This window comes from Rhipicephalus microplus, chromosome 2, assembly GCF_043290135.1.
Source record: "Rhipicephalus microplus isolate Deutch F79 chromosome 2, USDA_Rmic, whole genome shotgun sequence".
In the NCBI taxonomy this organism is placed as follows: domain Eukaryota; kingdom Metazoa; phylum Arthropoda; class Arachnida; order Ixodida; family Ixodidae; genus Rhipicephalus; species Rhipicephalus microplus.
Genome location: NC_134701.1, coordinates 120017371 through 120042679, shown reverse-complemented (window position 1 = coordinate 120042679; position 25309 = coordinate 120017371). Strand labels below are relative to the sequence as shown.

Below are 25309 nucleotides of genomic sequence, written 5' to 3'. Positions count from 1 at the left end.
CGAACAGCTCGCATTTCACAAGGACAGAGGTTGGGGTAGTGCGATAATGTGCATAATGTTTCTCCTCTGTGTTCTAGTGAGGTCCATACCATTTGTGTCCAGTGTTACATGAAGTTCCTTCTTTGCACATATGATTGTCCCCATTGTTTAAGCAGAATACATCTCTCTTAGAATAATGTTTTACACTTACATACCGGCTCTAGGCCACTCAACATCCATCACACCTCGGTCTTCCCTGGCATGAATACATAAGAATGACTGCGTCTGGGAAGGCAGCATTGAGTACACACGTATACTTGGGATGTTCAAGGCATGACATGTTTATGCATATGCCATCATAATGGCATGCAATATGTCGAGCGAACAAAAGGGCCTGGTATTCATTAGGAAAGGCCATTCCATATTGTAACTTTATTGATAAACACCAAAGTTCAAGTACAGTTGATTCTATGCAAAAACTGAATGAAGGGCACAAAACATGACATTTATTCAACATTTCATGAAAATGCAGGACTGCCTCAATCATACAAGACAATTATGCAGTGTACACAATAAATGACATGAAGTATGTGTTAACGGTGACTTGTTGCTATACGTGCACATCACAATGACAAGAGTAAAGAAAAGCGATGGCATTCGTGGTGCACTCACAACTAGCGACAAGTGGACGCAATTTGTGCCAAACACCTTTATCAAGATTAACACTCCACATGTGGAATTTAGCGAATGAAATGAAGTACACATATTGAACTTTTGAAAGCACAGGAATAGGAAGTAGACGTGGAAAGCCCCTACTGGGGATAAGCAAAACATATTATGCAGATATGTAGGCACAAAACAGCACATACACATAAAAGACATAATAAAACAGATGTAATAGGCACAGCAAAACCACGGACCTAATAATAGACTAGTGAGGGTAACAACAGCTCTATCTGAAGAGAAGAAGAGTGAAATTAGCCACTAAAATAGAGGCCAACCCAGATGTAGTTGGAATAAAAACACACGAGCTTATAATTGCCCTCAACAACAAGTGCAAAGCTGTAAAATCATAGGGCAACAATAGCTTCAGCCTCAAGACAACAAGAGGAAAATCAACCACAGGCCAACCTAGCAGAAGTCAAAATAAAAATACACGAGCTTAGAATTGCGTTTGGTAAGAAATGCAAAGCAAAGAGAGGAAAAACGAGAAAGCAGACACAGAGGCAATGAACAAAACCATTACTACACTGACATCTGAAGCAGAAATTTAGGGCGGTAAACCGCCAAGGCAGAAAGTAAGCGAAATTTCCCGAGTGACGAGAAACATAATGAAAAACAGGGACACTTGACACAGAATATTAAAAGTAGGCTTAGCTAAGTTAACAAAGCTTCTCATAGAGAACTCTAGTCACACAGAATTACAACGTAAATACGTAAATGAGATCGAGACACCACCCAAGCTACTTAAAGGGAACTGCTTAAAAAGGACTAAAATGTACACACTGAAACAAACGGGGCAAACGTGTTAGAAATTTCAATGACATTATGAAGGCAACTGAAAACATCTGTTCTGAACTGTACGGATCAAAGATAAGTAATTACTGTTGAAATGAAATCACAATAGGACAAAACACTGCAGTTCCTCATGTACGGTACTCGGGGATTCAAACGCAACATCAATTTTTTGGGGATAGCTGTTATGCACACCTGCTCGAAATAACCACGTCATGTCGTGATAAATATAGTCTCTAAGAATAATTTTGGCTCTGATATACACGTTCTTGTCGAAATTACGCCAATATGACCCGAACTTAACGCAGTGTCAACAAAAGTATGTGCATTACTGAGACCATAATCCCTTCATTTCAATCCGTGAGTACTGTACCTACAGACTAGGTTAAGAGGCCATACTACATATGCATCATAGAAAAACAGAAGGAAACACGAAAGAAATGAGGCATACACACTATTTTACATTGGTTGTAGCAGCCTGCTTTCCAATGCTACAACCAGCAGTTTTTGCCTCTTTAGCTTCATCAGCTGCCAAACACATGTTCTCTTTCCGCAGAAGAATGCTAATTCTGGTTTTAAAAAATGCTCTCAGCAACCTCTCCTGAATGTTGTGGCAAGGTGGAAAACAATTGACAGCTTGCACGCTGCCATTAGTGATGGCCACAAGTTGACCAATCGTAACTTCATTGCACAGAAGCTTGTTGCTATTCACTCTAAACATATTCTCAGCTGTTTCGAGCAAATGAAGTACTGCTGGCCCTGGTGATACGAGCTTGCTGTCATCAGTGTAGGATTTTAACTTTGTGAGCACACAAGCTTCGTTCGACACTGTGGCAGTTTTGCACTGCTCACAAATCCCTGTGTGCTTTGCAACACTCTTTACCACAAACCCAGCAAAGTAAATAAAAGACTCATGCTCCATCATGCTTATGTCGAGAAGATCACTGGGATGTTCAACAGCTTCTGTATCATTGCTGTTAGGAGCTCTTGCGTGGCAATTTTCGATGCCAACTAGGGAAGGAGCATCGTCGATAGCATAGCTTCCACTTCTACTGGGCCGAAAGAACTGTGCCAAAGTAGCAGCTCGAATAGCACTACGAAATTGAAGAGCTTTTGATACTGCATTCTTCGCCCTCAGAGTGGAGAACAAATTCTCAAGAGCATCTTGGGCAAATCGGCTGAGCAAAACAAAAAAGAAGCCCTTCTCATTAAGATAATAATGCTGCAGTTCCAACGCAACTTTACACACCAAAATTATGCCCGTCTGCACGGGCTTCCACAGGTGTTTCGATGGAGAGCCTATCTTCAGATCTATAAAAAGAGTTACTATATCCTTTAAAAAAAATCAGTGAGTCCTCATATTTCTGATCATTTACCTTGCTGATGCCAAGCTTCGTTGTACGTGATGTCAGTACTTTAAACCACCTATAAATGGTTTCTATCAACCATGCTGTTGTCAACGCTTATTGGGGCAAATCTCCCCTTTGGACCAGGAAACGTAGTGCAGCTGCAGTATCGTGATTTAGCAACGAAAATGCAGGCCCCACTTTCATTTTCTCATAGTGTCCTGGATCCAAGAAGGATGGTTTCAAGTGCGGTGCTATGTTTAATTGCAGTTCAGAGTCTATTTCTACCAGCTTCTGAATCGGCACAAGGTTATCCTCATTCGAAGGCAGCTTGTGCTTTTCGACCACATTTTCGGGAAGGAAAATCAATTGACCACGTGTGAGGTGGTTCCTCAAGTTCTTTAGCAAATGTGCGGTGTCTGCCATAAAATAACGCTTGCGATTTTGGTCAACAGGATGACAACAAGAAACTCTTGACACAGAATTCTTTCCCACAACTATGCCAAATTCTTTCCAGAGTGCCATATTCCCACCACCTATATCGCTAACGACTGCATCTATACGAACCCCGATTGTTTCACATTCCTGAATAATTTCAATCAACTGTTCTTGAACTGCAGCACTGCTGAACGAGTTTGCAGTAAGATAAGCAACTGTCTGCTTCCATCTTTGTGTAACCCCACCCAGCACGAAAAGAAGTCCATGCGTTGCCACTGCAGCATGTGGCAGAGAACCATCAGCCAAAGGTAAAGTTGGCCTTCCAATAACAGTGCCAGTCGTTTGGTCAAACACAAGCCCTGAGCTCAACTGAATTTCATCGAGCATCAGAACTGCATGCCTCTCATGCTTCTTCATGGTGGTTATCTGAAATATGCAACATGCATTAGGCAACAAAGGCAATAATAAAGACATTTAAAATACAATGCTTTTCAAGAATAAAATCCTCTCCTATAGAGAAATCTGTGCCCTTCAGTTTAAAGCCGTTTTTTAGTACCGCAGTTTTTTCTCTGGCATCAAGTAATTTAAGTATGACTGGCCTTGTCTTGTTTGGTCCAACTCTTCCTAAGCGATGAATGTGCTCAATGGCCACAGGTTCAAGTTGAAGAATTTTTGTAATTATGCCGTCATTTACTGCCTGTTCTAGGGTTTCACTTGGTTCTCCTTCGGGTTCCGGTATGCCATAAACGATTAGGTTTGACCTCCTGCTGCGGTTTTCCAAGTCGTCTAATAATAAAAGCAAGAATTGTAGCAATCACGTAGTCTCACCACATTTTGTAGCCTTATTTGTATATTACACTGCTCCTGCACAGCGCAGAGAGACAGTGAGAGAGGGGGGAAAAAGAAGAGGAAAGCAGGGAGCATCAAACAGGTTCGACCCGGTTTGCTATTTTGCACGAGAGCAGGGAGAAAGAAATATCAGCACTGATCATGTAAAAGATAAAAATGCTTGCTGTATTTGGGTAAAACGATTATTACACCAACCCATGTTTCTAGAAGATACCAATTTTTCAAAAAAATTCAAAACATGCCAACTGTTATTTTGTCATATTGCTGCACGGTGTTTGCATTACACATGCACTGACTGTTCTGCCATGAGACACTGAAGTTAAATTACGCTTAATTGTTAACTACCTAGAAAAGAATAAAAAAAACTGATGGCATGTTGTGAACCAGAACATGGTCGTAGGTTTAGGAAGGTATCGACACAAAAGTTCACAGCTGAGTTAGCTTATGGCATAGATTCCCTTGAATATGTGCATACCGTGTATAAATATTGATGATGACATGTTGGTTTAACGTCCCAAAACCACTATATGATTATGAGAGAAGCCGTAGTGAAAGGCTTCGGAAATTTTGACCACCTGTGGTTATTTAGAGTACACCCAAATCTGAGCAGACGGGCCACCAGCAGTTTCGCCTCCATCGAAAATATAGCCACCACAGCCGGGATTCGATCCCGCGACCTGCCGGTCAGCAGCCAAGCACCTTAGCCATAAAAAACCACAAGGGGGGGGGTGCTATCGCTTGCAAATATTGGTTGGAAGCTGGCCTATATAAATTTTGAAGTTTGCATGCGCAATTCAGTGCTATATGCCACTCCTCGCAGAAATGACACTCTTGAAAGTGACGCTCTGCTTGCTTGATGTCTGTGCGACAAGTTTTATCATCATAGTCATCATTTCTCCTTTGCCCTATTAGTGCCAGCAGACTGACTATACTTATTGCTGGCCGCTCCCAAGTCTATGGACTCGATACACACTTCGTGTTTAGCGAATCTGCTTTCTTGTTTCCCCGTTTGAAAGGAGTTCATGAGGACTGCGTTAAAGCGAGTCACAGTTCTGTGTGCTGATGTGGAAGGGCATCAGTACATGCTAGGTGTGATAGTTGCACCTGTTGGCTTATTAAAGACGATAGTCTTGGGTACCTTCGACACAAAAATTTAGATCTGTCTGTTTGTCTGTCCGTCTGTACATTTGTCTGTTTGTCCACTCTTACCGGCATAGGGTACTTGAAACGGCCGACCCCATCCGCAGCGACCACCAATGTTGCTCAACGTTGAGCATTCATGCTTGTGCAGTTGTCAATTAAAAAGCCCTTATTGCACATGTCTGGGGCACCATAACAACACTAATATATTCTTCATATGCCTCTCTTACTAGAAAACGCATACATGAGTAAATTTAAGGACCGTAGCGCTTATCACGCTACGCTTACCATGCAACGCATGCACGGTACGGGGACTGTTTCTAACGCTTTGCTAAGACGAGATGGCGGTGGCACCTACCCGTCGCCTTGCGTTCTACAGCTTATCACCTCTGAGACGGGCACACACGGCCACACGCTTTGTTTTTCAAACAAAACTGCCAGATGGCGCTCATGTCTCACGTGTGACGCGGTTTGATGCACACGTTCGCCTCCGCTGCACGCTCGAGGCACTCTAACGCAGCGCCTCCGGAATACCATTCACCAATTTTTTAGCGCAGAACATCAAATAAATGTTTTGTTCACTCTCTCCATACGAGAGATAGTGTTTTTCGATGACATTTGCAGATTAGGTGCAGATACGGGGCCAGTTTTTGTTTTTGGAGCTCTTTCTTACTGAAACTGAGACTGGTTCATAATGAGGATCCTGTGATTGTTTATAGCAGCACATGTCAGATAATTAGTGTGCCATGTGAAAAAAATACGAGTGCAGTATTTTTGTAAGTACCCTCGTAAATAAGAGCCATGCGGCAGCAGTACACTAATAATTAAAAACTCTTCCTCACACGATATATCAAGTACTTACCAGCTGCATTTAATATTTCAAGAAATTCAATGTCATTCCTGCAACAAAGGCAAGAAGCTTTGACGAACAGAATGTAAGCACTTCGAGAGATTTTTTTTTGCCTGACATAGAATCAAGGAGTTGGCTGGCTGCAAAACAACCAAATATTTGGCTGAAAGTGCTGGTCTCCACAACACCCTGGCCCTTCTTTTGAATTGACAGTGAGCACCTGTGCCATCGAAAGGATGTTTAAGGTCGACATCTAGCTGGGTTACAGTACTGGCAGAGACAAGTTCAGCTTTGGAGAATAGCATATAGAAGTGTTGGGGTTCTAAACCTTAGAATCACAATATTATTACGAGACAAGCCCTAGAAATTGTAAAAAAATGAAAGACAGTAGAGGATGGCATGAAGATAATGAGTATCTGAATATCACAATTGAAGATGGCAGTATTTGCACACTAAAGTGCTGTTGCCTTTGCTAAGCTGAGATGGTCACCAAACTACTGCAGACCCATGACCCAATTCACTAGCATATAGCATAATCCCAGAATTAGTTCAAGATGGTGCCCCTAGAAGCTTAGACGGTGCAAACAATTCAGTAAACATTCGTTGATATGTCCTGCAGGCAACATGCAAAAGACGTTGAACCAGATGACATAATCTATGTCTTTCTTATTGCTTTACTATATATCAAAATCAGCACAACAGGCATTTAAACATGCAAGGTATCACACGCAAGAACCATAAAGCCACAAAGACCATGCTAACAGGACGAACAATTGAGCTGACATACCCAAAAAAAGTTTATGACAATAATATACTGATTAAACTTTTTGCAGATGCAGCAATGCTAATGTCTGGATGAACGAATCCATAAACACTACTGTGCATACCACCAATGCTCTTAATAACAGTAAAAAAATAATTGAACAGATTGCCTAATGTTGACTGAGTGAATGCTTTGAACAGATATCTGGTGACCAGCATAGTAAGCAAAGCTTTCGTGCAACATTCTGCAGAAGGCAAGATATAAGGACATTGTGGCTGCAGCCACAACCTCAGCGGAATGCGTGTGAAAAATCGCAAAAACAAAATCTGCGAAGCTGATGCGATCGTCATCTTACATGGGAAATATTTAGCACATCCGATTCATGCGAGCACTGACCATGCAATTTTTTCAGCTTGTATGCCCGATGTGCTACCTAGAGTGATAAAGTTTGGAGTATTCTTTAAGCAAGGTGTGGAAGCGGGCTAGTTGGTATTCCATATTGTATCATGGCACAAACAAAAAAGCGCACAGAAAAAAAAGAAACAAAAAGACAAGCACTAGCTTATGGCATGAAAGGTGCACATAAAAAAGAGAAATAAGACAAGCACCGATTTACAACTGTTATTTGCAACTACAACACACAAAGATATGCCTGGGACATGTGATCACAACCATACTTGTCGTAGCATGAAGCCGATGAAACAAACTAAAACCAATAAGCCGGGAAAATACACTGGAATAACGCATGCAAGAGAGTTTATGTAAATTACACTTTGTTTTTGTATTAGATGGTTTGTTAATGTGGATTACATTAGCTACTGCCACAACCAAATTATGATTCTTTCGATACTAAGATGAGTGGTCAACACTGCTGCTTCATGAAATAAAGACACGCATTGGCATTTCAAGTGAGCTGTCAGATTATCAAAAATAGAAATCAAGAAGTGCAAAAAAAGTGTTGTTTTATGAAACAAAGGAATGCATTAGCATTGAGCTGATTCAACCACCTGAAAACCTTCCCAGTGTTGACCAGTCACTTTAACAATAGCAACAAAATCATTGTTGACACATCATCATCATCAGCCTTACTACGTCCACTGCTGGAGAAAGATCCCTCCCATGTTCCGCCAGTTAAGTCGGTCCTGTGCTTGCTGCTGCCCATTTATACCCGAAAACTTCTTAATTTCATCTGCCCACCTTACCTTCTGTCTCCCCCTAACCCACTTGCCTTCTCTGGGAATCCAGTTAGTTACCTTTAATGACCAGCGATTATCCTGTCTACACGCTACATGCCCGGCCCATGTCCATTTCTTCTTCTTGATTTCAACTATGATATTCTTAACCCCATTTGTTCCCTTATTCACTCTGCTCTCTTCTTGTCTCTTAAAGTTACACCTACCCTTTTTCTTTCCGTTGTTCGCTACGTCGTCCTCAATTTAAGCTGAACACTCTTTGTAAGTCTCCAGGTTTCTGCTCTGTAGCTAAGTACCAACAAGATGCAGCTGTTATACACCTTCCTCTTGAGGAATATCGGCAATATACCTGTCACGATTCGAGAGTGCTTGCCAAATATGCTCCATCCCATTCTTATTCTTCCAGTTGCTTCAGTCTTGTGGTTCGGCTCCGCATTTATTACCTGTGCTCAGTAGACATAGTCTTTTACAACTTGAAGTGCACTATTACCTATATTGAAGCGCTTCTCTCTTAAGAGTTTGCTGAACATTAATATCCTTCTCTGCAGATTAATTATAAGACCTACTTTTCTGCTCTCCTTGTCTAACCCTGCATTGCTGAGTAACTCGGAGGACGAATTGCAACTCATGATTACAATATCATCGGAGAAGCGCAGGTTACTAAGGTACTCTCCATTAACTATTATGCCTAACTGTTCCCATTCTAGGCATCTGAAAACCTCCTGTAAGCATGTGGTAAATAGAATTGGAGAAAGTGTGTGTCCCTGCCTTACACCCTTCTTGAATGGTATTCTGATACTTTCTTTATGAAGCACTATGATACTAGATTTCTTTCAGGATGTTTATATATACTTTATCGACGCCCTAATTCCGCAGTGTCTGCATGACTATTGATATTTCTACTGAATAAAACACCTTCTCGTAATCAATGAAGGCTATGTATAGTGTTTGGCTATATTCTGATCATTTCTCTATTACCTGGTTGATAGTATGAATGTGGTTGATTGTTGAGCAGCCTGTTCGAAATCCTGCTTGTTCTTTTGGTTGATTGAATTCTAATGTATTCTTTACTCTGCTAGCAATTACCCTTGTAAATAGCTAGTATACTATGGAGAGCAAGCTGATCGGGCAGTAATTCTTCAAGTCCTTCCCAGGTAGCACAATACATTTAATTAATGTTGTATATTCATTGCGAAAATTTTTATAAAACGTTTTATGTTTTCAAACAACATTGTCTGAACGTTTCACATGAAATGTATAACGTTCTTTGTTGTATGTAAAACATTAAATATATATTAGAAATACACTGTTGAAGTAACGTTGAATGTGAAACATTAGTGCAGCATTCAAACAAAACATTGAACATTGCATTGAATGTTATATTTCAAACATTAAAGAAATGTTCAAACAACAAAAAATCAACATAAGAGGTAAACATTCCAGCAATGTTCATGTAATATTTTACCATCATTATTTGCCGAAAATGCCCATTAACAAGAAATTTAGCTCCAGAGAAATACTTCATGATGTACAGAGAAAATATACAGAGAAAACATTATTTCATTTAAGAAATTAAATTTGTTTTTTCTAAGTTACACCAGATAATGATGGTTACAATAACATATAGTGTAATCAATCCGTGGCTATTCTTCAATTGATATTGCAACTATTCTATGCATGCTTATGAAATGGTTTTACTGCTTGAAATGTCATGCACAGCTGTCTTTTGGTCATGTATTTGTAGTAGCTTTGAAGTTTCTCATACATCACTGTGGTATGTACTTTAATGGCCAAACTACCATGGATGTCAGCATGAATGAGTTGAGTCTTGGTGGGGGGGTCGCATTGCGGTGGGGGAGTGCTGGTGTGGCTTGGGCAAATGATGCTTTAAATTTGCATGCCCCTGCTGATTCTCTAGAACACTGGTGACTCACAAAAGGTTGTCAAAACAGTAATGCAATTTCTTTGTTGAGGTCCCAAAGCTTTACATGAGGGAGTGAGCCAAACAATTATTGTAAATATAACAAAGATGCTAAGGCTTCGCTAAAGCTATCCAAGTTTGAATCATGGTGATGCTCTTGGAAAGACTGTTCCAGTCCTGAGTGATCTAGCAAAGGAGCGAAGTGGGTCATGGTGCAAACAAGAGGTAGGTCGACAGCCTTCTGGTAATGTGTGTGGGCTAAAGTATGATGGGCAGTTTGGAAGTTATATTTAAATGTATGCATTCGATACTACAAGTACATTCTAGTGATTGTGCATTGCAGGTATACATTATGTACGCCTGGGTTAGTCGTCATCTAAGCAACACTAGCTGGTACAGTACGAGTAACAGTAGAGTAATTGGAACAGATTAATATAACTTCACGGTTTAGGTGAAGTTCCATAGACTTCATTTGGGCTGCATTCAAACTGCAGATGATTACTTTAATTTTGGGCCAAGTCATGTCTTGTAAGCTCAAAAATTTGACTCATGGAGGGGCAAAATGCAAGTTATAATGAAAATAGCCAGAAGCTTTCTAAGTATTGTTAACTATTTTACTTAGAAGACGTTTAGATTCTGGTAATTCTTAAAAAAACAAGACACTTAACATAATTGAAAGACTACATCGTAGCATGACCTCATCAGGCTTTTGCAATCCTTTAGACTACTATCAGCGAAGCTGTTTAGGAAATCGCGAGTCGGTGGCAGAAAACTAATATTGTAACAGGTATGTGCCTCTGTGCAGCCTACCAGAAAACTATTATCATCATAAATGGGTATGTGTGACAGAAATTGAGAAAATCTCACTACTCAACTCCGGTACACTAATAATGATGACGGCAACAGTTAGCCCAACAATTAACTTCAAAGCAACAGCAAACCGAAGACCCCTGAGCCCCTATGAGAAAATACTAGGAAATGAGAAAGGCAACAGTACCGGCGAGAAGACCCCAAAGCAACAGGCCTGTGCTAAGGACATGCCTGTCGATCTATAAGAGGTGTGGACGCTCAGTTTCAGGGTGAGTTTCTGTCTCTGAAATTTGAATAATTGTGTCGTGCCTGTCTATGGGCTTCTCTGATCTAAGAATCAACGTAAAAACAACCTAGCATCACCTGGCTAAAGCCTAGAAGCAACCAGATAAGTCTTCACAATCGTCCAGTTTTGCTGTTTCAAGCCTTGAGCGGCTTAGTACAAGCTTTGCCGATTCTTGTATGTCACTGCATTAGAAGCAATATAAATATTGTGTATAGTTTCTGCAGCCACCAGAATCTGAGACAATTTATGGGGCTTTTATAATTAACATGTCAAAACATTTCTCATCTCAGTAAGAATTACTGTTCCTGACAATTATGGTAGCGTGATCATGTAAAGAATGCTCCTCATTTTGGCTTGTTTTCATTCACCGTCTCAACATCAGCAGCCAAAGCTACAGCTCATTTCGACAGAGGCAAAATGCCAGAGGTTCATGTACAGTCGTCAGTACGCTTAGCTCGAATGCTCCACAACATGTCCTGAAGCAGTTTGGTTGACACCAGCGCCACGCAGCTTTGAGTTTTGTTGCCGAGGTGTTACGCATACATGCCGACATGCAATCCAAGCTTACCTTATCTTAGCAACAGTGCCCAGTGTTTCACGGCTGGCCTCAGTCAAACCAGTCCAAGACACGCTGCGGAGCATTCGAGTTGAGCTTTCCGACAATTGTATGGTGCAATGTCGGTATTTAGGTATTTCAACTATCTGGTGTCGAACACCAGATAGTTGAAATACCTAAAGCTCTCTGCTACAGTGTGCTTATATTCATGTTGTGGTTTTGGCATGTAAATGCACCGATAATATTATTAATAAAACTATACAAAGCCAAACATAAGAACATCACAGTGAAAGTAGTCTGGCTGTTTAAATTCCAATGCATAAAAGAAAACAGAGCAGTAAGAACGTTCAACAGGAGCAGTCATGTTGTACGTTCTCTGTGTGTAGTCTGTTCTTGTGCAACAATACTTCAACAAGAGCCAATACCAGATTTCACACCTTTCTGTCATGTGCACCTTGAAATTGTGTTAAAGTAATGGAGATATAGCAACTCGGTCAGGATTGTAGGCACTGCGTTAATGCGATGAGGTTAGTTTCTACTAATCATCTGGAGCACAGCCCGAATGAATTTCGCCAAAAATGAGACGTCCCATGAAAAGCATTACGCTAACGTAACTCCTTAGCCAGAACAGCAACAAGGAAGCTACATATATGAGACGTAATACAAGTGTGCGAGTAACACACTTCGTAGACAACTGCATGCAGTCGGCCACTCGGTCAAAATAGCTGAACACTAGTCAGGAAATGCCCTGCTGAAAGTCAATCCGTGCACAGACATGACATCGAAACCAACAAAATATGGTCAACGGGCACATTCTCGTCTTCGCCGCTTCGGTTAATCAAGAATGCAAGGCGTGAAAACAGCGCGCAAAGACAGTGTGCAGCTGGGCTAGCTACCCTTGCTGGGCCGCACCACGAACTGAACCTAATTTGGTAACACGCTGAACACAGCTAGCACATTCCAGCCAGGCAACATGACGTAAGGTGGGACAGGTCGGCATCGATCAACGCACCATACACCTTCCATGATCAAATAAAAAGCACAGTAGGCGAGCACTGAGAGTCTCAAGATCTGCGAAAACCAAACTGTGCGTCGAATGTCAGCGTCCGGTGCATATACATGCCGCAAAACGAACCCTACAGTTTTGCAGATGATGCACACACACTCCATGCGTTTCGAGTCGGTGCCCCACATCAAAATTTGTTACCATTACCACCTTTACGACGCCAATTTTTCCAATGGGTCATTGCAGCTCTAGCGCAGCTTGCTCTACGGCTCTACCTACTGTAACAAGGCGTTGACTGTAGCCTAGTTTTTTACAATTTAAGCCACTTCACGGGTGCATCCCCATTTTTATCTCAGTTTTTGCTCAATTGAAAAAGTGGCGTTAGTGGAAATTTACTGATGTTCTAAAAAATGAACATATTTTATTTAGATAACAAATACTTCCAATATTGAACAACAGTCTGTTTTGTTTTGCAAATGTTTTTTTTGCTGCAACACTAGCAGTCTTAATCAGATGCAGCACTTAATTTTTTTATGTGTTGGCTCAAGTTGGCAACCATGAAAGCGTCTTCCTTTTTGGCTCGTGTTTCCTCCTGTTTCCTTGGCGAGCGTAGACGATCGTGACGACGAGACCAGCGCGCTTTTCTTTTACGCTTGTGAAGATAGTGAAGGTAAGCATAAATGAGTTGATTGAACTTTAAAGCTGCTACTCTCGATGAAGCGAAACTACTGTATGCACGTAATACCAATGTCACGCGGTACCTCGTCGTGACTGACACAAATGTACAGGAGGAGTCAACAGTTCCATGGCCATGCTGCCATAGGAATACATGGGCGTTAAGCGAGTAGACTTAACTAGAAGGAGGTTATTTGATTGGCGGCTAAAGTCAAGGCACGAGTGATAATAAACCCTTCAGTGCAAAGTACCCGTCCAACTTTACTATTTAAAGGAAAAAAAGAGATAGATCTAGCGGTTAGTTCACTAAGTATTACGGCTAGGTGGCATTAGCCGCCGCCCGATCTATAGGGTACAGCCACATACAGCCAATCATCCATCCATGGGATAGCGGCCTAAGAACTTTTGAGCCCTGTTCGTCGAAACCACGATGATACAAAAACCAATCCACGGATCGAGTTTGGCGCAGCGATATCTGAAAGTTGGATCGCGATGCGATAGGGGCTGATATGCAATTGAAGGTGTCAAAGTAGCAGCACCTGATCTGGCTTAAGTCTCATTCAGATCGGCCCTGTTTGTGATCGTAACTTTTCGTGCGACACCGGTGCAGTCGGTTTTAATCGCGATCAGGTCTGTCATGGACGGCCATTTTTGGCGGCCCCGCGTCACGGCAATTACCAGGCGCCGTACTTCCCCACTGACCGTGGGAACGGCGGGCGCATGAAAGGGAGCCGAGAAATGCAGAATGGGGTGCTCTTCTTGGAACGTCGCCGTCGACAATTGATCCTTTTGTAACTGCGGCGGCGTCTGCAAGGTCGTGGAAGGCCGCGATGTACCCCGAACAAGGATTAGGCAACGGGACGCACCGGCTGAGAGCCAAACAGTCCGACCGTTTCCCACGGGGAAAAGTGTGGGAAACCCTCTGGTGGCCAAGCCGTATGACAACAACCCAACAGGTTGTCACTCTCGCTAGTTGAGGCCCTCTCCCAATTAAAAAGGGGTGGGGTCAATATATTTTTGGGGCGGAGTTTCCATCAATTCAACGAGCATGATTGGACCTATGTAGAGGTCTCTTGTCCCCAAGGAACAGAGCGAGGAGACAGGAGGGGAATTTAAGCGCAGAATTTTGTCCTGCTAGGCAGACTAGTCGCTGCCCAACATGGTGTAGAAACAGATCAACAAGCATCTCTTCTAGAAGTTTTTAGTGTGGCTCTGTATCGGCTGGCCACCTAAACATAGCCATTCGACTAGTTGTGACGCGATATTAACGTCTGCAATGTAGACATCGGGACTTTGCCTCGAGTAAGCTCAACATGCTCGAAGTCACCTGCAAGCACTAGCCTCCCGGAGCCACCAGCATTGCAACACCGCCGACATCGCAGTTGTGCCAGAACTCCCTTCGACTTCTCGCATTCGATCGTCGGGGACACAACGCTGCCGGTCATCACACGTATGCCTTCACCTGTTTATTTCTTCGAACTTTCTCCTCCGTCGTTCTATTGTTGTTAGTTTGTGTAGTTTGTAATAGTTTCTCTCTATGCTGATTTATTGTTTCTTTTATATATTTCTTTAGTTGTATCAAGTGTCGATGTGTTTTGTTAGTTGTATTAAAGTGTTGTATTAGATCCCGTGTGCTGCAATATCACTAGAGTAAAGTTTGTTTTGTTTTCTCACGTCTCTGATCTCTTCACTGTCTCTGCTTGCGTACGGAACGAGCTAACCTGCTGTCATTCCCGTCGCCGACTTCGCGCTGGCGACGCTAGAGTGACAGCTTGTAACAAAACTGGCGTCCACGAGACAGGACGTTCCGTACAAGAGTAAGACAGTGAGGGGTGAACGAGAACCGTGCGGACAGCGTGGTGATAGAGCCGCACAGTTGAAGCGGGCGGTTGCGTCCTGCATATGATTGCGCTGTTTTTATAGTGGCATTATAGTGACAGTTTGCAGTATGGAGTGTATGGATTTGGATAAGTGGATCGCGCACGGTAAACAGTTAGGCCTCGAGGGCGCCGAACTGTGACAATGGGTTAAGGGAGCAGCAGGAACAGGCGCAGGCGTTAGCCAGAGAAGAGCAGACACTGGCCCGGGAGGAAAAGGAAAAAGAAAGAAAAGTGGCTAGGGAAGCCGGGGAACGGGAAGTGCAGTTACTGCAATTAAAGATTCGCCTCAGTGAGAGTAGCAGGGAGAGCCGATCCAGCAGTGAGCACGGCGATGCCGGGGAGGAGCTGAGTTTGAGAATACACGCAGGTAGACTGCTCATCACCTTTGACAAAGGAAGGGACGACTTAGATGCGTTTATACGCCGATTTGAGAGCATCGCCAGAGGGCAAAAGTGGCCTAAAAGCCAATGGGCGACGGCACTTTCGACATGTCTTACAGGAGAGGCGCTAGGTGTTTATGGCAGGCTACCACCTACAGATGCAGCGGACTACACCAAGGTTAAAACCGCCCTCCTGAAGCGCTTTCGCTTCACGGCGGATTGGTTCCGAGACAAGTTTAATAAGGAGAGGCCAGTAGGGGGTGAAACAGCAACACAGTACGCGGCTCGCTTAAGACATTACTTCGATAGATGATTTGAGCTGTCCAAAACTGAAACAGAATTCGAGTCCCTCCGCGCATTGTTGAATAGAGAGAGGTTTTTGCATGGATGTGGTTCGAACCTCGCATTATATTTGAAAGAAAGGAGGGCGGAATCCCTGGGAGACATGCTTGAGCTGGCAGAGCAGTTTTTGGAAGCTCCGGGTGGAGCAAGCCTAGCGAAAATAAAGAAAGATGGTCCCATAACAGACGAAAAGGGGAAATACGAGAAAGGAGGCAACAGCCATGCACCCCTACCACGGTGCTATATTTGCAATCGTGGGAATCACCCGCCGCACTTGTGTCGCAACAGACCTGCCGCTAATGTAGCCATCATCTGCTTCAAGTGTGGAAAAAAAAGGACATAGGGCAAACGACTGCCGGTCAGGAGCAAATAACTCACTCCAGGCGTCCTGCCTCTATGAACCAAGGGAAACGCATGAGGATCCCATATGCGACGGGTATATCGAGTTTAGGAATGGCGAAAAAGTCCCCGTCATCAACGCCATAAGGTTATCTGGCCGAGAACCTACCAGTGGCCACAGGGACCCTCCAAGGCACAGACATATCAGTGTTGCGGGATACGGGGTGCAACACAGTAATCGTGCGGAGGAAGTTGGTGAAGGAAGACGAGCTGACAGGTAAAAGCAGACTCGTCTACTTGGTGGACGGAACAGCGAGGATGCTGCCCGAAGCACGGATTGAGGTTGACACCCCCTACTTTACTGGCAATCTGACAGCACTATGCCTGCAAGATCCACTGTATGACCTCATTCTGGGCAATATCGATGGCGTAAAACCTCCTAATGATCCCAAAAAGCAGACTGAAAAACCTGTCTCGACCAAGGAGTTAAGGGAAGAGCCTGTAGCAGCAGCTATCACCCGTTCCCAAGCACATGCACAGCCGGAAAAATTTGTCAAGCTTCGTACGCCTAGGACCACGGCGGGATTGCCGGGAGACAACTATGGCTGCGAGCAGAGGGGAGATGCGACACTCAAACAGTGTTCTGAGAAGATCGGCAGGAAGCAAACATGCCGAAATGAGAAGGGAAGCGTCGAGTACAAACAAGAACAGGGACTGCTGTACCGACAGTACACAGAGGCCAACGAACGGCTTGTACGCCAATTAGTCGTTCCGCACTGCCACCGAGAAGCTGTGCTTAAAACAGCACATGATGGTATAATGGCAGGACACTGGGGCACGCAGAAAACCAAGGACCGGATCTCGGAGGAGTTTTTTTGGCCAGGCATCACAGCTGATGTAAAAAGGTTCGTCGCCTCATGTGAAATTTGTCAGCGCACCGTACCAAAGGGTCGTGTACCACATGTTACACTGGGGAGGGCACCCATAATCGACACCCCATTCAAGCGAGTGGCGATCGATATAGTGGGACCGATTCACCCGCCCTCAAAGCATGGGAACCGATACATTTTGACTTTGATGGATTATGCCACCCGGTATCCAGACACAGTGGCGATCCCGAGTATCGAAACTGAGCGAGTGGCCGAAGCCCTGGTCGAGATGTTCTCCCAATTTGGTGTCCCCCGCGAGGTACTGAGCGACCGTGGCACGAACTTCACATCAGACCTGATGAAGAAAGTAGCGCGGCTCCTTTCCGTGCGCCAGCTCCACACCACCCCATATCACCCCATGGCGAATGGCTTGGTGGAAAAATTCAACGGCACCTTGAAACCAATGTTGAAGCGCATGTGCGCTGAAAAACCGAAAGATTGGGACCGCTACCTGGCACCTCTCCTCTTTGCCTACAGGGAGGCTCCGCAGGCCAGTATGGGGTTTTCACCCTTCGAGCTTCTCTACGGCCGCCATGTGAGAAGACCCTTGGCGATACTGAAGAAGCTAAGACGACGTACCAGCATGTCTTCGACCTTCGGAACCGTTTGGAGGAAACGTGCCGCCTGGCACACGAGGAGTTGGAAAAAGCCGGAGCACGGTACACGAAGCTGTACAATCGAAAGGCGAAGGAGCGGAGTTTCAACCCCGGAGACAAGGTACTGATTTTACTTCCCACCGACACGAACAAGCTGCTACTGCAATGAAAGGGCCCTTTTGAAGTCCGGGAAAAGAAAGGTGAAGCTGACCACGTCGTAGACACGGCTGGCGGCAGAAAAATCTTTCACGCCAACTTACTGAAAAGATACGAGGAGAGGGACAGCCCCTCCACCAAGGTGTGCAACGTGGCATTTGGTGTTGTGGAATCGAGCGAGGACGAGAATATTCCAACCCCTGACTGGCTGAAAGTAGAAGGGGAAGAAGACGTGAAGCTCTCCGACAAACTGGAGGCTCAGCAGATCGGACAGCTGCAAAGAATTATCAGGGAACACGCTCGTATTTTCTCGGATATCCCGGGCAAAACTGACTGGGTCCACTGCAACCTCGAACTCACCACGAGTAACCCCGTCCACGTGAAACAATACCCTCTTCCCTTTGCAACCCGGGAAGGTGTAGAGAAAGAGGTGCAAGAGATGGAGAAGCTCGGCATCATTGAGAAATCAGAGTCACCTTATAATTCGCCAGTCGTTTTGGTAAAGAAACCCGACGGTACAAATCGACTGTGTATCGATTTTCGACGCCTGAACAACGTTCTGGTGGCCGACTCCGAACCTATGACAAGAACTGATGCGGTGTTTACTACAGTGGGAAAGAAGAAGTATTTCTCGAAGCTCCACTTCGTGAAGGGCTATAGGCAGATCCCACTGACCGAAGAGGCCAAAGCGAAGACGGCCTTCTCGATGACATCGGGACTATATCAGTTCCGCTTCATGCCATTCAGCATCAAGACAGCGCCTGCTGTATTTGCTAAGTTGATGCGGAAGGTTGCAGAAGGTATACCTGGTGTGGACCACTACTACGATGATGTACTGGTGGCCACCGAGACATGGGAAGAGCACCAGAGGTCTCTGGGACTGCTTTTTGAGCGCATACAGAGGGCCGGGCTTACAGTGCACCCCAGTAAATGCGAACTTGGTGTGGAAGAAATCGACTTCTTGGGACACCGAGTTGGCAGGGGCAGATTGTGACCACTGGGGAAAACACTCGACAAGATCGAAGCTGCACCACGTCCTTCAACCAAGCGACAAGTGCGCGCCTTCCTCGGTTTGACCGGGTACTATCGGGAATTTATCCCGAATTACGCAGAAGTCAGCGCTCCCCTTACAGATTTAACCCGGAAGGGCGAAGCTAACTCGGTGAAATGGACAGCAGCCCACGAGGAGGCTTTTCGAAGTCGCAAACAACATGTCTCTACGGAGCCGATACTACAGCTACCAAATTTGCACCAACCATTTGTACTTCGAACGGACGCATCGGACACAAGTCTCGGAGCCGTGCTCATGCAGGCCCACAAAGGCAACCTCCACCCCACAGCTTATGCCAGCCGAAAGCTGCTTCCACAGGAGGCTTCCTATAGTACCATCGAACGCAAATGTCTCGCGTTGGTATGGGGAATTCAGAAATTCTCTATGTACTTATATGGAGTACAATTGTGTCCAGACAGACCACCAGCCTCTGAGATATATCCAACAGGCAAAACAGCTGAACACTCGAGTACTTCGATGGAGTTTACTACTCCAAGAGTACCAGTTCATCATTACGCATATTAGGGGAGCGAAAACGTGGGAGCCAATTACTTGAGCCGGATATAGTTCTTGAGGTCTATGAGCATGGTATTTTTTTTTTCCTTTCGTCGTTTTTTTTTTCATTTGTATGTGCATATTTCATTGTACAAGAAGTGTATTTTGAGTTATTTTCTTTTTGCTTGGTGCATTGGTTGTTTTTACATGTTGTAATGCACATTGAAGGATTTCACTACAGTAAAGGAGCGCACCTGTTCCGTTTTGTTCGTAGTATACATTCGTGCATTGTATTCTGTATTGATGGCTGCCGTACACGTCTATTTCTTTTTCTTGTTTGCATGGCGCATTGATATTGTTGCGTGTAACTGAAGCTCATACTCTAACAATTGTTTTTTTTCCTTTTGTTGTTACCTTGATGCACTCTGCCTATTTATGTTGTGTATGAGAGGGACAGTCCTCATGTCTCCCTTGTAGGTGGTGTTTTGTTCCTTGTTGCCGGAAAATTCCCCTCCGTGTGAGCCAATGTTATAAATAACATTCTGAAAGTGGGGGCAATGTCACGGACGGCCATTTTTGGCAGCCCCGCGTCAAGGCAATTACCAGGTGCCGTACTTCCCCACTGACCGTGGGAACGGCGGGCGCATGAAAGGAAGCCGAGAAGTGCAGAATGGGGTGCTCTTCTTGGAACGTCGCCGTCGACGATTGATACTTTTGTAACTGCGGCGGCGTCTGCAAGGTCGTGGAAGGCCACGATGTACCCCGAACAAGAATTAGGCTACGGGACGCACCGGCTGAGAGCCAAACAGTCTTACCGTTTCCCACGGGGAAAAGCGTGGGAAACCCTCTGGTGGCCAAGCCGTATGACAACAACCCAACAGGTTGTCACTCTCACTAGTTGAGGGCCCTCTCCCAATTAAAAAGGGGTGGGGTCAATATATTTTTGGGGCAGAGTTTCCATCAATTAAACGCGCATGATTGGACCCATGTAGAGGTCTCTTGTCCCCAAGGAAGAGAGCAAGGAGACACGAGGGGGATTTAAGCGCAGGATTTCGCCCCGCTAGGCAGACTAGTCGCTGCCCAACATGGTGTAGAAACAAATCAACAAGCATCTCTTCTAGAAGTTTTTAGTGTGGCTCTGTATCGGCTGGCCACCTAAACTTAGCCGTTCATCTAGTTGTGACGCGATATTAACGTCTGCAACGTAGACATCGGGACTTCGCCTCGAGTTAGCTCAACCTGCTCGAAGTCACCTGCAAGCACTAGCCTCCCGGAGCCACCAGCATTGCAACACCGCCGACATCGCAGTCGTGCCAGAACTCCCTTCGACTTCTCGCATCTGATCATCGGGGACACAACGCTGCCGGTCATCACACATATGCCTTCACCTGTTTATTTCTTCGAACTTTCTCCTTCGTCGTTCTATTGTTGTTAGTTTGTGTAGTTTGTAATAGTTTCTCTCGCAAGCTGATTTATTGTTTTTTTTATATATTTCTTTAGTTGTATCAAGTGTCGATGTATTTTGTTAGTTGTATTGAAGTGTTGTATTAGATCCCGTGTGCTGCAATATCACTAGAGTAAAGTTTGTTTTGATTTCTCACGTCTCTGATCTCCTCACTGTCTCTGCTTGCGTACGGAACGAACTAACCTGCTGTCATTCCCGTTGCCGACTTCGCGCTGGCGACGCTAGAGTGGCAGCTTGTAACAAGGTCCAATCGCTATTTGTGCGATGTCTGCGCCAAACTCGATCCGGATCAGGCTGTAACGCAATGCATTGGCCAATTGTTTGCGATCAAAAGCGCTCTTGTGTCACCGGTTTTGCGATCAAGAAATGATCGGGCTTGATTGTGACCAGAAGAACTCTTGTGGCATTCGCATAACCTTTAAGTTGTGAAGAGCAGAAATGATTGCACACGGGGTGTTGTTGGAGCCTACATTTTGAAAGGTTTTGCCAGGCTGAAGAAACAAATCTGCTTCTCAAAATGTTCGCCCCAACGACACCCCGTGTTCGCAAATTTTTCATGTCTTGAAGCTTCCATTTTCCCTTTAACTTCTCTCTTTATCCTCCGTGGCTGTATATCAGCTGTCATGCTGCTAAAGTCGAGGCCACGGCCGCCGCATCGCGAAGAGGGTAAGTACAAGCAAAGCTATACATTTCAATCCACATAAAGATTCCCAGCTGGCCAAAATTAATCATGAGTACTGCCTTCTCTATAGCATGCCATATTATCACCATTTTAGCTCGTGTTACTGCAGTAGTTATTACCTTTTTTGTGTGTCAACTTAAATTGAAAACATTCGCTATATCATATGCAGATATGAAACGGTACCTGAGACGTTTACAACATGTCGGTGACCGGCAGAGAAAAAGAAGAGTTGCTGAATGTGTGCACGAACACTTCGTAGACATTGAAACTTGTATCTTTTTCCAAAGAGGATAAGAATTTCGCCAATGACGAAGACAACAGAAGTAGTGATGTCAGGAAGGCTTCAAATCAAGAGCATGTCAACCCTACAAATGCTTTTGTGAGCACATCAGCTGTAAAACAGCCAAGATTGGCCAGCAATTAATGTGGCAGAAGTTGAGTTTGAAACAACTTATGAAGAAAGCCGAGCTTGGCCAGCGAGCTGGCAGCTTGGGCCTGTGAAACTAAAGCTTGTGCATCTCATCTAACGCTCCTGCTGAAAATATTGAAGAAGCACCACCCGGAGTTACCCAGCGACTCACGAACCCTATTGGGGACACCGAGGTCTTGCGCCTTAAGAAAAATGGGGACATCTGGTTTATACCACTACTTTGGTATTAAATCAACAATAGAACAAATGATACGTACAAGCAGGCAGCATCACAAGTGATATTATCGCACTTCTCATAAATATTGATGGACTTCCCATTGTAAAGAGTTCAAGCAAACAATTCTGGCCAATATTGGCATCTGTTGAAGAGTCCAGTGATGTCAAGCCATTTGTCATTGCCTTGTTTGTTGGAAACACAAAAACTGAGAGGACTACTTGAGTGATTTTAGTGCAGAAGTGAGCATGCTGGAAATGGAAGGCTTCACTCAAGGTGACAAAAAGTTTACAGTTCAAGTACGTGCATTTGTCTGTTATACACCTGCAAGGGCATTCTTCAAGTGCATCAAGGGCCATGGAGGCTATTACAGTTGCGAGAGATGCACTCAAGAAGGAGTCTATTCTGAAAGCTCTCGAAAAGACGTTCTTCCGGCGCTCAATGATCCACTGCGAACTGATGAAGCATTTCTGAACCAAAATCAGGAAGAGAACCGTCGTGGACACTCACCACTGACCGAGTTAAAAATTTCCATGGTTAGCGATTTTCCACTGGATTACATGCACCTTGTGCGCCTAGGGTTTGTGAGGAAACTGCTTCACTACTGGGTCCGAGAAGTACCTCATAAATCAAAGGTTCCAATACATGTGCAGAATGAAATATCAGAGATGCTAATAAATTTGCAGAAGCACACACCTCGGGAAATGGCCCTAAGCCCCGAAGTCTTTGCGAACTGGAAAGATGGAAGGTTACAGAGTTTTGAAACTTTTTATTCTACTTTGGACCTGTGGTGCTATCAGGACGAATTGAAAAATGTTATTACCAGCATTTCATGAAGCTGAGTGTGACATTGTCTATCCTCGTAAGCCCTGAACTTTGCCACCTGCACTTAATCTTTTCCAAAAATCTTCTCCGAGGGTTTGTCACTGATGGTGGACGTCTTTATGGGGAGGGCGTTTACGTGTACAATATACATGCACTTGTACACCTTCCTGACGATGTGCAGAAGTTTGGCCGTCTTGACTCATTTTCCGCATTCCCGTTTGAGAACTTTTTGGGTCAATCGAAGCGTGACTTGAAAACTCTAAATCGAGCGCTTCAGCAAGTCGTGAAGAGTTTGTTTGAGCGCAGTCAGAGTGACGTGTTCAAAACAGCACTCCCAGAAAAGCAAGTAATTTTGCAAAAGCCACATGATTCTGGACCTACTCCTCCAGGTTTTCAGGGAACCAGGTTCACTGCATAGCTTTTTCAGATGTAGTTATTGAAACCAACACTGCTGACTCATGTCTTCTTATGACAGACGGGAACATTGTGATTGCAACAAATATTTTATCAGATAGTGTCGATGTAAAGATATCTGCTAGATTTTTCAAGGTACTGACCAACTTTCATGCTGGTATTGTGGGGACAACTGAGCTCCATGCTTACCAAGCTTCGGACCTTTCAGCAGTCAATGCAGTATGGTCACTCAACGAGATCAAGTCAAAGTACTTCTGCTTACCTGGTAGACACGGTTTTATTGTACTGGGTTCTTTCTACTGGGTTCTTTAACCCAGTCTTGTACTGGGTTTCTTTAACGTGCACCCAAATCTGAGCACACGGGCCTACAACATTACTGCCTCCATTGAAAATGCAGCCGCCGCAGACGGGATTCGATCCGGCGACTGAAGCTAACATGCTCTTTCAAGATGTGGTTTCAGAGCGCATGTTTTGCGACTTGTAGGGATCACCAGAAACCATCCTTGCCCTCACCCACACTAGCGGCCATATAAAGCAGCCACCAGGGCCCCTCGGTATTTCCCTGGATGTGCAAGCACAGCGAGCGACAGGTGGAAGGAGAAGTTGGCAGAAGTATGCGATGAGTTTTCATATGCGTCGAGAGTCCATCGGGCCCTAAAATAGTGGCGACCAGCGTGGAGGTTATTCTTCTGATTTGTGCCACTGTCATGATACAGGTGTGAAAAACAATTAAGTGGTTGCCGTGCGGGAACCATGAACAACAACGAAGGGCTCAAAAGCTTTAAATTTTGAAGTGCGGTCATGTACAAGCAGGAAGCAAATGACAACATATACCATCGAGGGACTACAAGGGCACTATGTGGTGTGGACCAGGAAGGTAGCACTATTGCAAGGCAGTGCTGACAGTGATCATTATTGGTGGTTGGGCGAAATTCGAGTTTTTAAAAACAGCTGCTGCGAACAAGTATACTTTACAGAGCACTTACAAGGCTACGTGCATTAATTTTGCCCCATCGCGGTGTTCTAGTGACTAAGGTACTCAGCTGTTGACCCGCAGGTCGCGGGTTCTTATCCGGGCTACGGCGGCTGCATTTCCGATGGAGGTGGAAATGTTGTAGGCCCGTGTGGTCAAATTTGGGTGCAGGTTGAAGAGCCCCAGCTGGTCGAAATTTTCGGAGCCCTCCACTACAGCGTCTCTCATAATCATATGGTGATAACAGCGAAAGTTGGGCTAGTTGGTGGTTCATACTTGGGAAGTAAAAACAGCGCAACAATATAGACAAGGACAGAGGAAGAGACGACACTGCGCTGACTCGCGACTAAACTTTATTGAAAGATACATGCACATATATCAAGCATTTGTCAAGGTTGTCCACGTGAACGGGTCAAATGCTTGATATATGTGCATGTATCTTTCAATAAAGTTTAGTTGCGAGTCAGCGCGGTGTCGTCTCTTTCTCTGTCCTTGTCTATACTGTTGCGCTGTTTTTACTTCCCAATAATCATATGGTGATTTTGGGACGTTAAACCCCACATATCTATCTTCTATCTGTCTCTCGACGTGCATTAATTGCGCAGTGGTGGTGAATGGTTTTCACTGTCTCATCAAAAGCATCTGCAATGTTTATGCTGCTACTAATGCTATTTTGTCTGTTTATCATCTGCAGTAATTCCTGAATATTCCTTGTTTTTGCAGAACAAAGTGCCGCGGCCTGCTTATTGATCACAACCAGGCCTTGGATGAGCATCGAGGAATAAAGTATAAACGGACATCATGCAATAAA

At 44.5% G+C, this 25309-nt stretch overlaps 1 protein-coding gene, 1 long non-coding RNA gene and 1 pseudogene across 3 annotated transcripts in view; 2 read left to right on the top strand and 1 right to left on the bottom strand.

Moving 5' to 3' along the window:
* Positions 1-379: 379 nt before the first annotated feature.
* The window catches only part of LOC142796348 (uncharacterized), a 116503-nt gene continuing 91573 nt past the window's right edge, over positions 380-25309 (bottom strand). For both annotated transcript variants that reach the window (XM_075886723.1, XM_075886722.1), the window contains one exon: positions 380-3704. The gene's annotated coding sequence lies outside the window, so the exon portion shown is untranslated. The remainder of the gene's footprint in view (positions 3705-25309) is intronic.
* Positions 13232-25296, top strand: LOC142785781 (uncharacterized). Its single transcript, XR_012888982.1, has 3 exons — positions 13232-13322; positions 21579-21626; positions 25222-25296. It is a non-coding gene; the product is annotated as an uncharacterized LOC142785781 (long non-coding RNA).
* LOC142784028 (uncharacterized) lies at positions 21972-23837 on the top strand (annotated as a pseudogene).